Consider the following 12449-nt stretch of genomic DNA (forward strand, 5'->3'; position numbering starts at 1 on the left):
ATACACTCTTAAGTGCATTATAATCCTCGCGGTTAATGCTAACTTTGGTTTGGCTTTATCAAAACATGTCGTGTTTGGTATCAAACACTTTGGAATACTATCCCTCCCCCGCTAGTTCTGGCGGCGGGGGTAGCATTCCACCCTTCTAGAGGGAGAATACATGTACACTCTGGTATACCAGGTAATGGTTTTAAAGAGCCTCAGCATCACAAAATGGATGCTGCTGCCACAGACACAAGTCTGATCTCCTGCTGCTGGACAAAACTCCGGCAGTGGAGGCCTGGACAATAGGTTTCCTGTCCAGGGAGTTGCCAGCACCTTCCCAGACAGGCTTTAGTGTATTGGGGCAGGGTGGGTTGCATTCAGAGAATGCTTTTGAGACACTGCCTGGGGCACACAAGGTGCTCAATGCATTTCCCAGTTCAGCCCGGTTGCTGGGGCACTCAGCCCCACCTCTGGCGCGAAACTGGACAAAGGGGAAGGGGCGTAACCACCCCCTCCCCAGGTCCTCCCATAGGTGGGACCCTAGAGTTAGTCCAACCCCTAAACTTAGTATAAGTATAGGAACCCAGTCCCTAGGACTTCAGATTAACCTGGACAAAACTCTGAAGACGAAATCCTGGACCTTCGACATTCCATATCAACTGGAAGACAGAAGGAATCTCCCTTGGGGTCAAGGAGTGACCCCCTGTTCAAACAGGCACCTAAGAGCACCTTGCCGGTGCATTTTCGAGGCTCCTGCCGGATCCCGAAGAATCTGTGACACAGGACACGGACTTCCAGACTTCTCTGAGGCCGACACGAAATCCCAACAAAGCTGAGACCCGCAGCCGTCACGAGAGACGTGGGACCGGAACTCCTGGACATCCTGCAATTTTGCAACTGCACATAATTCCCGAAGTTTTCCAAGGTTGTGCCTTGGGCTATTTGTTGCCCTTGCCCCGAGCACCTTTTGCACTGAAGCTGAGAGGCCTACACTCCACGAGTGTCCTGTGAGTCCACTTTCTTCACTGCAGCTCAAAGCTCCTTCGCGATCCCTGTTCCGTTGGCCAGTGGGTCCCCACGAAGAACAATCCTTTGTTTCTTCAGCTTTCCTTGTTGCTCCAGACATGCTCTGACTCCCCTCCAAAGGGTGAGTCCCTCAGACCTTGCTGGTCTACACCAAAGCCAATCTTTTCATCTTGCGTGGGTTGCTGTTGCCAAGGCTTGTTGGGTCCAATCCAGATACCGATGCTGCAGCACTCGACATCCTTCGTGGGACCACTCAAATCCAGCTCCTGGTCATCGTCGACGCCTCCTGGTCCTCGTGGCTGAAGAGTCAAGCTTCACCTACTTCACCTTAAAGCACCCGACATCGGCTGGCATCTTCCTGTTGCTATCCTGTTCACTGGCTAGTGACCCAGACTATGTCCCCTATGCTTTCAGGTTCTTCAGATCTCCGATCCACCCTTAGATCCACCCGGACACTTTTCCTCTGGTCGCCTGCAGCACTTCTTCACAGCTCTCCATTGGAATCGACAACGAAACCCGACACCAAAAGACACCTATGCACCCGGCTTCCCTGGGTGAGGTAACACGAGTACACCGGTGGTCCCGTGGGTCTTGATTCTCAAAGTGTCTAAGTCTAAAGGGATTCCATCGTAGTTCACTCCGAAGTGTCCCTAATCTGTAAAAATGTAAGTTGCTTTTCCTCCATAGACGTCAAAGGTGATTCGCGGCTGTGTTTAGACACTACACGCGTCCCCCGTGGATCTCCTGCGTCCCTACCTTGGGTGGTTCCTGGTTGCCCCAGCTTTTCTACAGGCCCTAGGCCTCACTTCTATCCCTCACGTGGTTCTTATACCACTATTTTAGTATATGGTTTGTGAGGCCCTAGGGCAAAACGTATACTGTGCTATTTACTGTGTGCTATTTAAAGTTCTTGTGTTGTACTTTGGCCTCTAGCCTCATAAAGAGACTAGAGGGGTTGTGTTTAGAATAAATACATATCTTTTATATATATACCTTGTGTGGTGTACTTTCATTTAATCATTCAAGAGATTATAGAATGGTAAAACAAGCTGCTTTACATTCCTTCAAGAATAAGCCTGAAGGCTGCTCTCCACAGCTACCGCCAGGACAGCTTTCTATAAAGGTTGTCTTAAACCTACTATCAATAAGGGTCGTTTGGACGGGTGCAAGGTGCCCACTAGAATAGTGGACATCATATGCCAGGCCAACTTTTCACATTGGTTTGCAGCGTGTGGGATTCCAGCTTGCATTGTTTTACCAGATAATCTTGAGAATATAATTTGAAAAATCACTAAAGGTACCATAGGTACATATAAATCAAGCTTAGAATACAGTAAGTTCTACTGAACTTAGCGTTGTGGCTCAAGGGCCTAGCACACCCTTTCTACAACTCAAGAGAGGTTTAGTAGGAAACTAAATAGTGTAGGTAGGTACATACACCACACCTCACTAGAGTCATGTCTTCAAAGGAGGGACCCAGTGGATCTGCTCCAGATGCCAGTCAAGGACAGGTATCTAAGTATGATACATTTCCTTTCCGAGAGTTAAGGACTTTGTGTGCCATGATAAAATTAAAGCCAGGACTGGACCCCAATACTCAACGCCTTATAGAGGTGTTAATGCTAGCTTACTTTAAGAAAGCATTAGATCCTAACAAGGAAGATAATGGGGTGGAGACATCAGAAGAAGAGAACACTGGTGAGTTACCTCACCAGGACTCTGATGATGATGATGCAGACCAGGTAGATGTTAGTGACTTAAACCTGGGGAATCCAGATCTTCCTGGCGATGAGGTAGGCCAGAATGGGCCTCCCCTTATCCTAAACCACAAAAGGGGATACTCGGTCATAAGTGTGTGTTAGCACAGAAACTAAGGAACAAGAGACTATATACTATACATAGCGAGTCATATCTGGCTGAAAAATTCCCATCGGACCACCCTTATTGGCGGAGTATCGTCATATGGGAGTTGGTACATAATCCCAATACCGCCCAAACCATCAAACGACGGTGCGGCTATGGATCTGTAAAGAGACTCCAGCCAAGATAATGCTCAAAGAGTGGAAAAGATGAGGTGCAGTGCTCTAGTTAAAGTGAAACTAAAATTGGCTACTTAAACAAAAAATATGTTTAATGGAGATTGTCTAAGTGTCAAGATTAAAACCACGCCCTGTAGTGGAAATTAATAACTACAAAGTGGCGCTGTGCAGGACGGTCAACATGTTTCAGCCAGTTGGAAAGATTATCCGGCTTTCTTCAGGACCCAACGATGGAGCCGCTACTGCAAATATACAAAGTGTAGTGAAAAAAAGGAAAATTGATACTTTACAAAACAGGAGTCTCTCTGGACCTTGGAGCCCCAATGTATCCTGGAGAACTAACTTTTCTTTTCCCAACTTTGTGTGGGAGAAGACCTCACCTCACCCGGCAACCTACTCGGGAAGTTGAGGCCCCGCTCTGTCCGTCGGTACCTCTCGCAATCATCCAATCCGACGGACAGAGCGGGGCCTCAACTTCCCGAGTAGGTTGCCGGGTGAGGTGAGGTCTTCTCCCACACAAAGCTGGGAAAAGAAAAGTTAGTTCTCCAGGATACATTGGGGCTCCAAGGTCCAGAGAGACTCCTGTTTTGTAAAGTATCAATTTTCATTTTTTTCACTACACTCTGTATATTTGCAGTAGCTGCTCCATCGTTGGGTCCTGAAGAAAGCCGGATAATCTTTCCAACTGGCTGAAACATGTTGACCGTCCTGCACAGCGCCACTTTGTAGTTATTAATTTCCACTACAGGGCGTGGTTTTAATCTTGACACTTAGACAATCTCCATTAAACATATTTTTTGTTTAAGTAGTCAATTTTAGTTTCACTTTCACTAGAGCACTGCACCTCATCTTTTCCACTCTTTGAGCATTATCTTGGCTAGAGTCTCTTTACAGATCCATATCCGCACCGTCGTTTGATGGTTTGGGCGGTATTGGGATTATGTACCAACTCCCATATGACGATACTCCGCCAATAAGGGTGGTCCGATGGGAATTTCTCAGCCAGATATGACTCGCTATGTATAGTATATAGTCTCTTGTTCCTTAGTTTCTGTGCTAACACACACTTATGACCGAGTATCCCCTTTTGTGGTTTGTGATGTCAAGTAGGGGAATGGGATACTAGGTCGGTAAATATTCCCCTTGACCCCCTTTATATAGTATTATTTGCCTCCCCTTATCCTCCCAAGTAGACCTGGTGGTGTGCCTAGGAGGAACAGATCACCTTCAGTGGAATCTAACCATTCTGGTACATCTATAGGGTCTTCTGCCTCTTCTCATAGGAGGGGTACCTCACTTGAGAAGAGGGAGCATGAGGCTAGGATGAGAGAAGCCAAGCTTAGGATAAGGAGTCAAGAAGTAGCCTTAGAAAAGGAGACCCTAGCTCTTGAAAGAGAGAGACAATAGATGGGGATAGAGCCCCATGGTGGCAGCAATATCCCTAGTGGTAGGGATAGGTCTAATGACCATAGAAACCTGAACACGATTGTCCCCCCCCCCTATCAGTCAGGTGATGACATCCACAAATGGATTACTGCACTGGAGAGGGCCTGCAAAGTACAGAAGGTACCCCAGGGGCAGTGGGCAGCAATCTTGTGGCTCTCCTTTGCAGACAAAGGTAGAGACAAGCTCCTCACCGTAAGAGAGGAGGATGCCGACAATTACAATTTTCTGAAGAGTGCTCTGATAGATGGGTTTGGCCTAACCACGGAACAGTACAGGTTGCAGTTCAGAGATACCGAAAAGGCACAGACTTAGGACTGGGTTGACTTTGTAGATTGTGCTACTAAGGCTCTGGAGAGCTGCTGGTTGCTGGGCAGTGAAGTGTGTGACTATACAGTATTGTGTAATCTGATCATGAGAGAACAAACTCTTAATAACTGTCAGAACCAGCTGTTACATCAGCACTTGGTTTACTCTGATCTGGCCTCTCCCCAAGAATTGGGAAAGAAGGCAGACAAATGGGTCAGAACCAGGGAGAAGCAGAAGGTACAGAACCAAGGTGGTGACCAAAAGAAGCAAGACCAAAAGGGTGGGGGGAAAGGTAAAGACCAGAAGTCATCACACAACCCAAAAAAGCTTCTAATGGTGGGGGTCCCCAATCTAAAAAGAAAGAAGGCCCAAAGAAACCATTGAGCAACATTTGTAAGGTTAAAAGTCACTGGACTAGTGATTGCATCAAAAAGGAGACAGCTCCAGCCACCATTGCCCCTCAGGCACCTGTTCCCCTAGTATAGCGACAAGTGGTGGTTCCCAGCAGAAGGGTGTAGTATGGTTAACCCTGGGATCTGGGATGGACTCTGGCCTAGTCAGAGTACCAACCCAAGCTGTTTTGGTCTGTGATGGAGGCATAGATATGACCTCCTCTGTGAGTCCCAGTAATCTGGGCAAGTACAGACAAACACCTTTAATTAATGAGAAAAAGGCTGAGGCCTACAGGGACACAGGTGCCAGTGTCACAATGGTGATCCCAGGCTTCGTGGACCGTGGACAAGTCATACTTTGAGAGACTTACCAAGTGTTCAATGCTAGCAATGTCAAGACCACTCATAGTCTGGCAGTTGTTAATTTCTCCTGGGGAGGGGTAGCTGGTCTTAAGAAGGTTGTGATAAGTGCCGATCTCCCTGTAGAATGTTTGCTTGGAAATGACCTAGAGACTTCAGCCTGGTCTGAAGTGGAGTATAGGACCCATGCAGGAATGTTAGGAATCTCAGCACATGTACTTGCAGTGACTAGGTCACAGGTCAGAAGTCTAACACTGAACAGGCACTGGATTCTGGAATAATGGACCTGTTGCCTACCAAGAAAAGGAGCAGTAGGGTTAAGGCAGTGCCTTTCCCCTTGACTCAGAGTGAGGATCAGCCTTCTGAGGAAGCTGATTGTGAGCCTGAAGAAGGAACTGTCCCAGAGGAGCTTGAACCTGATCAGGTTGAGTTCGTAGGGATAAGGGGCCCTTTTATGGCAGATCTGAGTCAGGCACAGTTGACCTGCCCTTCTCTTGAACCCCTCAGACAGCAAGCTGCTGCTGAGGCTGCTGGGAATGCTAGTAGCACCCATAGAATCTATTGGGATGAAGGGCTCCTGTATTCAGAGAGTAGAGACCCCACACCTGGTGCAGCCAGGAGGTTGGTCATACCTTTGGCATTCAGGGGCTTCCTTTTGACACTAGCCCATGATATTCCCTTAGCAGAACACCTGGGCCAGAACAAGACTTGGGACAGAATTGTCCCTCACTATCACTGGCCCCACATCTCTGAAGACACCAAGGAGTTTTGTTGCTCCTGTGTAACCTGCCAAGCCAGTGGCAAAGCAGGTGGCACTACAAAGGCCCCCCTTATACCACTACCTGTGGTGGGGGTTCCCTTTGAACGTGTAGGGATTGACATTGTTGGACCAATAAATCCCCAAACTGCATCTGGGCACAGGTTTATCCTAGTGGTAGTGGATCATGCCACTAGGCACCCAGAGGCAATTCCCCTAAGACCACTACAGCACCTATTGTGGCAAGAGTCCTCTTGGGAGTTTTCTCAAGAGTGGGTTTCCCTAAGGAGGTAGTATCTGACAGAGGTACAAACGTTATGTCTAGGTACAAGACTGCAATGTGGAAGGAGTGTGGAGTGAACTACAAGTTCACCACACCCTATCACCCACAGTACAATGGTCTAGTTGAAAGGTTCAACAAGACCTTAAAGGGTATGATTAAGGGTCTCCCAGAAAAGCTCAGGCGGAGATGGGATAGCCTGCTACCCTGCCTTTTGTTTGCATACAGGGAGGTTCCACAGAAGGGGGTTGGCTACAGCCCATTTGAACTTCTGTTTGGGTACCCTGTTAGAGGACCACTTTGTCTGGTGAAGGAGGGATGGGAGTTACCTCTCAAACCCCCTAAACAGGATATTGTGGACTATGTCCTTGGTCCCCGCTCCAGGATGGCAGAGTACATGAAAAAGGCAACTAAAAACCTTGAGGCTAGCCAGGATTTACAGAAAGCCTGGCATGACCAAAAGGCTGTACTGGCTGTTTACCAGCCAGGACAGAAAGTGTGGGTGTTGGAGCCTGTGGCCCCAGCAGCTCTCCAATACAAGTGGAGTGGGCCCCACACTATTGTTGAACAGAAGGGAGAGGTCACCTATTTGGTAGACCTTGGAACTCCCAGGAGCCCCCATAGGGTGCTTCATGTCAACAGATTGAAACTATATGTTGACAGGGCAGACATGGGCTTGCTCATGGCTACTGACGAAGGACAGAAGGAAGAGAGTGACCCTCTCCCAGACCTGCTCTCTCAGAACCCTGATGATGGATCAGTTGATGGAGAAGCCTTGGCAGGCAGCCTCACTAATCAGCAGCAAACTGATTGCTGACAAGTTCTACAACAGTTCAGACATATGCGTTCACTGACACCAAGTAAGACTACCTGGTGCACTCATGAAGTGGACACTGGGGACAGTCTGCCTGCCTAACATACAATTTACAGGCAACCTGATCACGCCAGGGACTGTATCAGGACAGAAGTCCAGAAAATTTTGTATCTGGGAGTAATTGAACCTTTAGATAGCCCTTGGGCTAGTCCAGTAGTCCTAGTACCCAAACCCCACACTGAGGGTGGTAAGATAGAGATTAGGTTTTGTGTAGACTACAGAGGTCTCAATGCAGTCACTAGGACTGATTCCCATCCAATTCCAAGAGCAGATGAGTTCATAGATATTTTGGCATCTGCCAAATATCTGAGCACATTTGATCTAACAGCTGGCTACCTGCAGATCAGACTAGCTGATGATGCAAAGCCAAAAACAGCATTTTTAACCCCTAGTGGACATTATCAATTTGTGGTAATGCCCTTTGGTCTGAAAAATGCACCTGCCACATTTCAAAGGTTGGTGAATAAAGTCTAAACAGGCCTGGAGAAATATAATGCAGCTTATCTTGATGATATTGCTGTCTTTAGCTCCACCTGGGAAGATCACCTGATCCACCTGAAAAATGTTTTGGAGGCCCTGCAGAAGGCAGGCCTAACTATCAAGGCTACTAAGTGCCAGATAGGGCAGAGTCAGGTTGTGTACCTGGGCCACCTTGTAGGTGGAGGCCAGGTTCAACCATTGCAGAGCAAAATCCAGACCATAATGGACTGGGTTGCTCCAACCACCCAGACTCAGGTCAGAGTTTTCTTGGGCCTAACTGGATACTATAGGAGATTTGTCAAGGGGTATGGTTCCATAGTGGAACCCCTGAATGACTTAACTTCTAAAAGAATGCCTAAGAAAGTTCAGTGGACAGTCAGCTGTCAAAAGGCATTTGATGACTTGAAGCAGGCCATGTGCACTGCACCAATTCTGGAAAGTCCTAACTACTCCAAAGAATTCATTGTCCAAACAGATGCATCTGAGTTGGGGGTAGGGGCTGTGCTGTCATAATTGAATGATGAAGGTCAGGACCAGCTAGTAGCTTTTATTAGCAGAAGGCTGACCCCTAGAGAGAAACATTGGTCAGCTATTGAGAGGGAGGCCTTTGCTGTGGTTTGAGCTCTGAAGAAGCTGACGCCATACTTGTGTGGCACTCACTTCACAGTTCAGAGAGACCATAAACCCCTCTTATGGCTAAAACAGATGAAGGGTGAAAATCCCTAACTGCTCAGGTGGTCCATTTCCCTACAGGGGATGAACTATACAGTGGAACATAGACCTGGGAGTAACCATATACACAATAAGGAGCACAGAGGGAAAAAGACCCCAAGTCGCCCTCCACTCATATAGTCACCAATACAACAATGACTGGGTCCTATAGGCAATTCCACATATCTCATACGTGTACCACGTATTGTAATTTTTTACAATTATCTCCCCTCAGGGTAGAGAGTATCACGTTTATTTTGCCACTGTAAAATAACTTATATCCCAACTAGACAGTCTGTATGCATGACATTAGTGTGAATCTAATGTGAAAAAAGTATGAGAAGGCAAGATGACACCTCACGGGTCGAACCACCATCGGGATATCTGGTAGGTACTCACCAGATGCATCCTGTTCTCATCATCGGCTGTCATCAAGCCCAGAAATTAATGTGTCCAACAGAGGAGTAATAGAAAAAGAAAGTGCAGTGAAAAAAGGTGAGGAAATAGAGAAATCTCATAAAGTGTTGCTAAAATGCATAGGTGCGCATGGTTTTAACACTTTATTCTTTACTTCGTGCACCCTATCAATTTAAAAAGCAGGGCTGGCTGTTAAGCATACACACCAGTGTATGCTTAACAGCCAGCCCTGCTTTTTATGGTTAAGAGCCAGCCCTGCTTTTTAAATTGATAGGGTGCACAAAGTAAAGAATAAAGTGTTAAAACCGTGCACACCTATGCATTTTAGCAACACTTTATGAGATTTCTCTATTTCCTCACCTTTTTTCATTGCACTTTCTTTTTCTATTATTCCTCTGTTGGACACATTCATTTCTGGGCTTGATGACAGCCGATGATGAGAACAGGGTGCATCTGGTGAGTACCTACCAGATATCCCGATGGTGGTTCGCCCGTGAGTTGTCATCTTGCCTTCTCACACTTTTTTCACATTAGATTCACACTAATGTCATGCATACAGACTGTCTAGTTGGGATATAAGTTATTCTACAGTGGCAAAATAAACGTGATACTCTCTACCCTGAGGGGAGATAATTGTAAAAAATTGCAATAAGTGGTACACGTATGAGATATGTGGGATTGCCTATAGGACCCAGTCATTGTTGTATTGGTGACTGGGAGTAACCATGCCAATGCAGATGGACTCTCCAGATATTTCTACTTAGAACATGAGGACTCAACTGGTCAAGGTTAGTTTAATGTCCCTGCATTGGGGGGGGGGGGGGGTGTTGTAGGAAAGTAGGATCTGCTTCCTATGGTTACCCCTACTTTTTGCTGTGTTTCACTGGTTTATCGACTTTAGTCTGGCTGTGGCCCTGCTAATCAGGACCACAGCCTAGCTGTTCTCATCTAAATTGGTTACCTGTACATTAGGTACACTCCAGATTGGTTACTGGGTTACCCTTGTGAGTCCCTAGTATATGGTACCTTAGTACCAAGGGCATAGGTACCCCAGAGGCCTACCGGGGCTGAATCGTGTATTATGCCACTGCTGGGAAGCTTTCCAAAATGGCACCACAGGTCTGCACTTGCAGCCTGGGTAAGGTGGTGTAAGCACCCCTTACTTAGATCTAGTATACCTATACCTACCTATATATATAGACACATATTAACCTATAAGTCACTCCTATGGCAGGCCTTGACAATCCAGAATGCAGAGTGCTTGGTTTTGTGTGAGAGGGTGCCCTAGCATGGGCTGAACCTCTCTGCAGCTTTCAGAATCCCTTCCTTACAGCTGTTCTATGATATAGCCATACCATATACTCTTAAATACCTTATAATCCTCCCGGTTAATGATAACTTTGGAATGGCTTTATCAAAATATGTCGTGTTCGGTGTCAAACACTTTGGAATACTACCCCCCCCAACCCCCCACCCCACTAGTTCTGGCTGCGGGGGGTAGCAGTTCCCCCTTCTAGAGGGAGAAGACATGTACACACTTACTTACCCGGTAAATGTTTAAAAGAGCCTCAGCATCACAAAATGGATCCTGCTGCCACAGACACGAGTCTAACCTCCTGCTGCTGGATGAAACTCTGGCAGGGGAGGTCTGGACAATAGGTTTCCTGTCCAGGGAGGTGCCAGCACCTCCCCAGAGAGGCTTTAGTGTATTGTGGCAGGGTGGGTTGCATTCAGTGAATGCTTTTCAGAACTGTCTGGGGCACACAAGGTGTCCCATGCATTTCCCAGTTCAAACCGGTTGCTGGGGCACTCAACCCCAGCTCTGGCGTGAAACTGGACAAAGGGGAAGGGGTGTAACTGATGGAGCAAGGATTCGCACGTTACGCGACTTGCTTGAACTCATGAACCTCGAATAACTGTAATAGAATAACCCAACATGTTTTGTCTTACTAACTTCCCTTTATTTTGACATTTGGGGTGTCCTAGCGATGCTTGCCTATGTGTCTACTAAAACGTAATAACGCTTGTCACTAAAAATGGCCGCTGCTTGGCGGGTTTTCTTCTGCGCATGCGTTAGTCACACTCACGTGACGTACTTGCAGTTCTGGTGGGAATCTTTGCGCTTGCGCACTAGCATTAAGATGGCCGCTTTGTGTCCTCACATGCTGAAGCTTGCGCTGCTGCTTCTGTGTTATTGTTTGTTTGCACTAACCATAATGCTATAGTTATTATAAAGTAAGGGGTATACAGTAGCTATTCATGGTATACAGAGTATTCATTTTTTTCTGTATTTCTAAATTGTTTTTTGCTTACTTTTCATGTACCGCATTCTTGGGGGTCTGAGGAGCACTCGTGATTCCATATTGAGCAGCCTATCTGCGCATGACAGTCTTCTGCCGGTGACATTGAAGCGGTGCCAACCCGAAGTCACAGCCAAGATGTGCCTGGGAAGATGCACCTTCGCCTAGCAGAAGAAGCTGAATTGCTTTCAATGTATCATAATTCATAGATGTGCTATTGTAATGTAGAAAGTTAGGTCATGGGAACTCCAAATTCAATAGGCGGTCCCAGACCATGTAAATGTGGGCTTGTAGAAATGAAATGTGATTGGTGTGTTGACCTATCCTACTTGGGGACCAATCGAAATTGGGGATTCTTACACTTGCAACATTTGGGGGGTGGTACACTAACCCGAAAACAGTATAACTAGCCTAGGTTTAGCTAGAGAAATTGTCCGACTTGTCCGAATAGCTGACCTGTCACTGACCCAACGCACTCAATAGGTGATTGATACAGAGGGCTGCGGAGCACTCTGTCCGAACTTTTCATAGACTCTAGAGGTTTCAAACCTTAAGTGCTGGCGGAGCACTTTGCTGGGGAATTCGAAAACCCAATCGGGGTTCTGACTGGTAACTGCAGAGAGGGTGGAGCGCAGGCGTTGCTTCCGAACTGCGGGTGCTGGTCGTACCTTGGTGGTCCTGTCCTGATCCTAATCTGGGTTTCCTGTCCTGTCCTGGGGTGTCCATTCTGCACCTGCTGTCCTACTGATGACTGTCCTTCCTTGGGGTTTCTCCCATCCTTAACTGACCTGTGGCCAGGGTTGGTCTTCACACCATACTAGGTAAATATAGTGCTGAAAACTCTATTCTGCACCTTTCTATTTTTTCTGTCTTTTTGCTTTAATAAAGACATACCTTTGCATACGTTGATTTTTCCATGCTTTTCGCAAACCCTACTAAATGAAAAGGTTATACATTGTTGCTGTTTTCTAGCATGTTCCTATTTTTTCCCCTTCCTCAAGTACAATTCTCCTTACTGTTTATGAAAATAAATGTGTTTTACTTAAGTTATGTTTCTGAAATTATAGCGTGTTCCA

The sequence above is a fragment of the Lissotriton helveticus genome, chromosome 7 (assembly GCF_964261635.1).
Source record: "Lissotriton helveticus chromosome 7, aLisHel1.1, whole genome shotgun sequence".
NCBI lineage: Eukaryota > Metazoa > Chordata > Amphibia > Caudata > Salamandridae > Lissotriton > Lissotriton helveticus.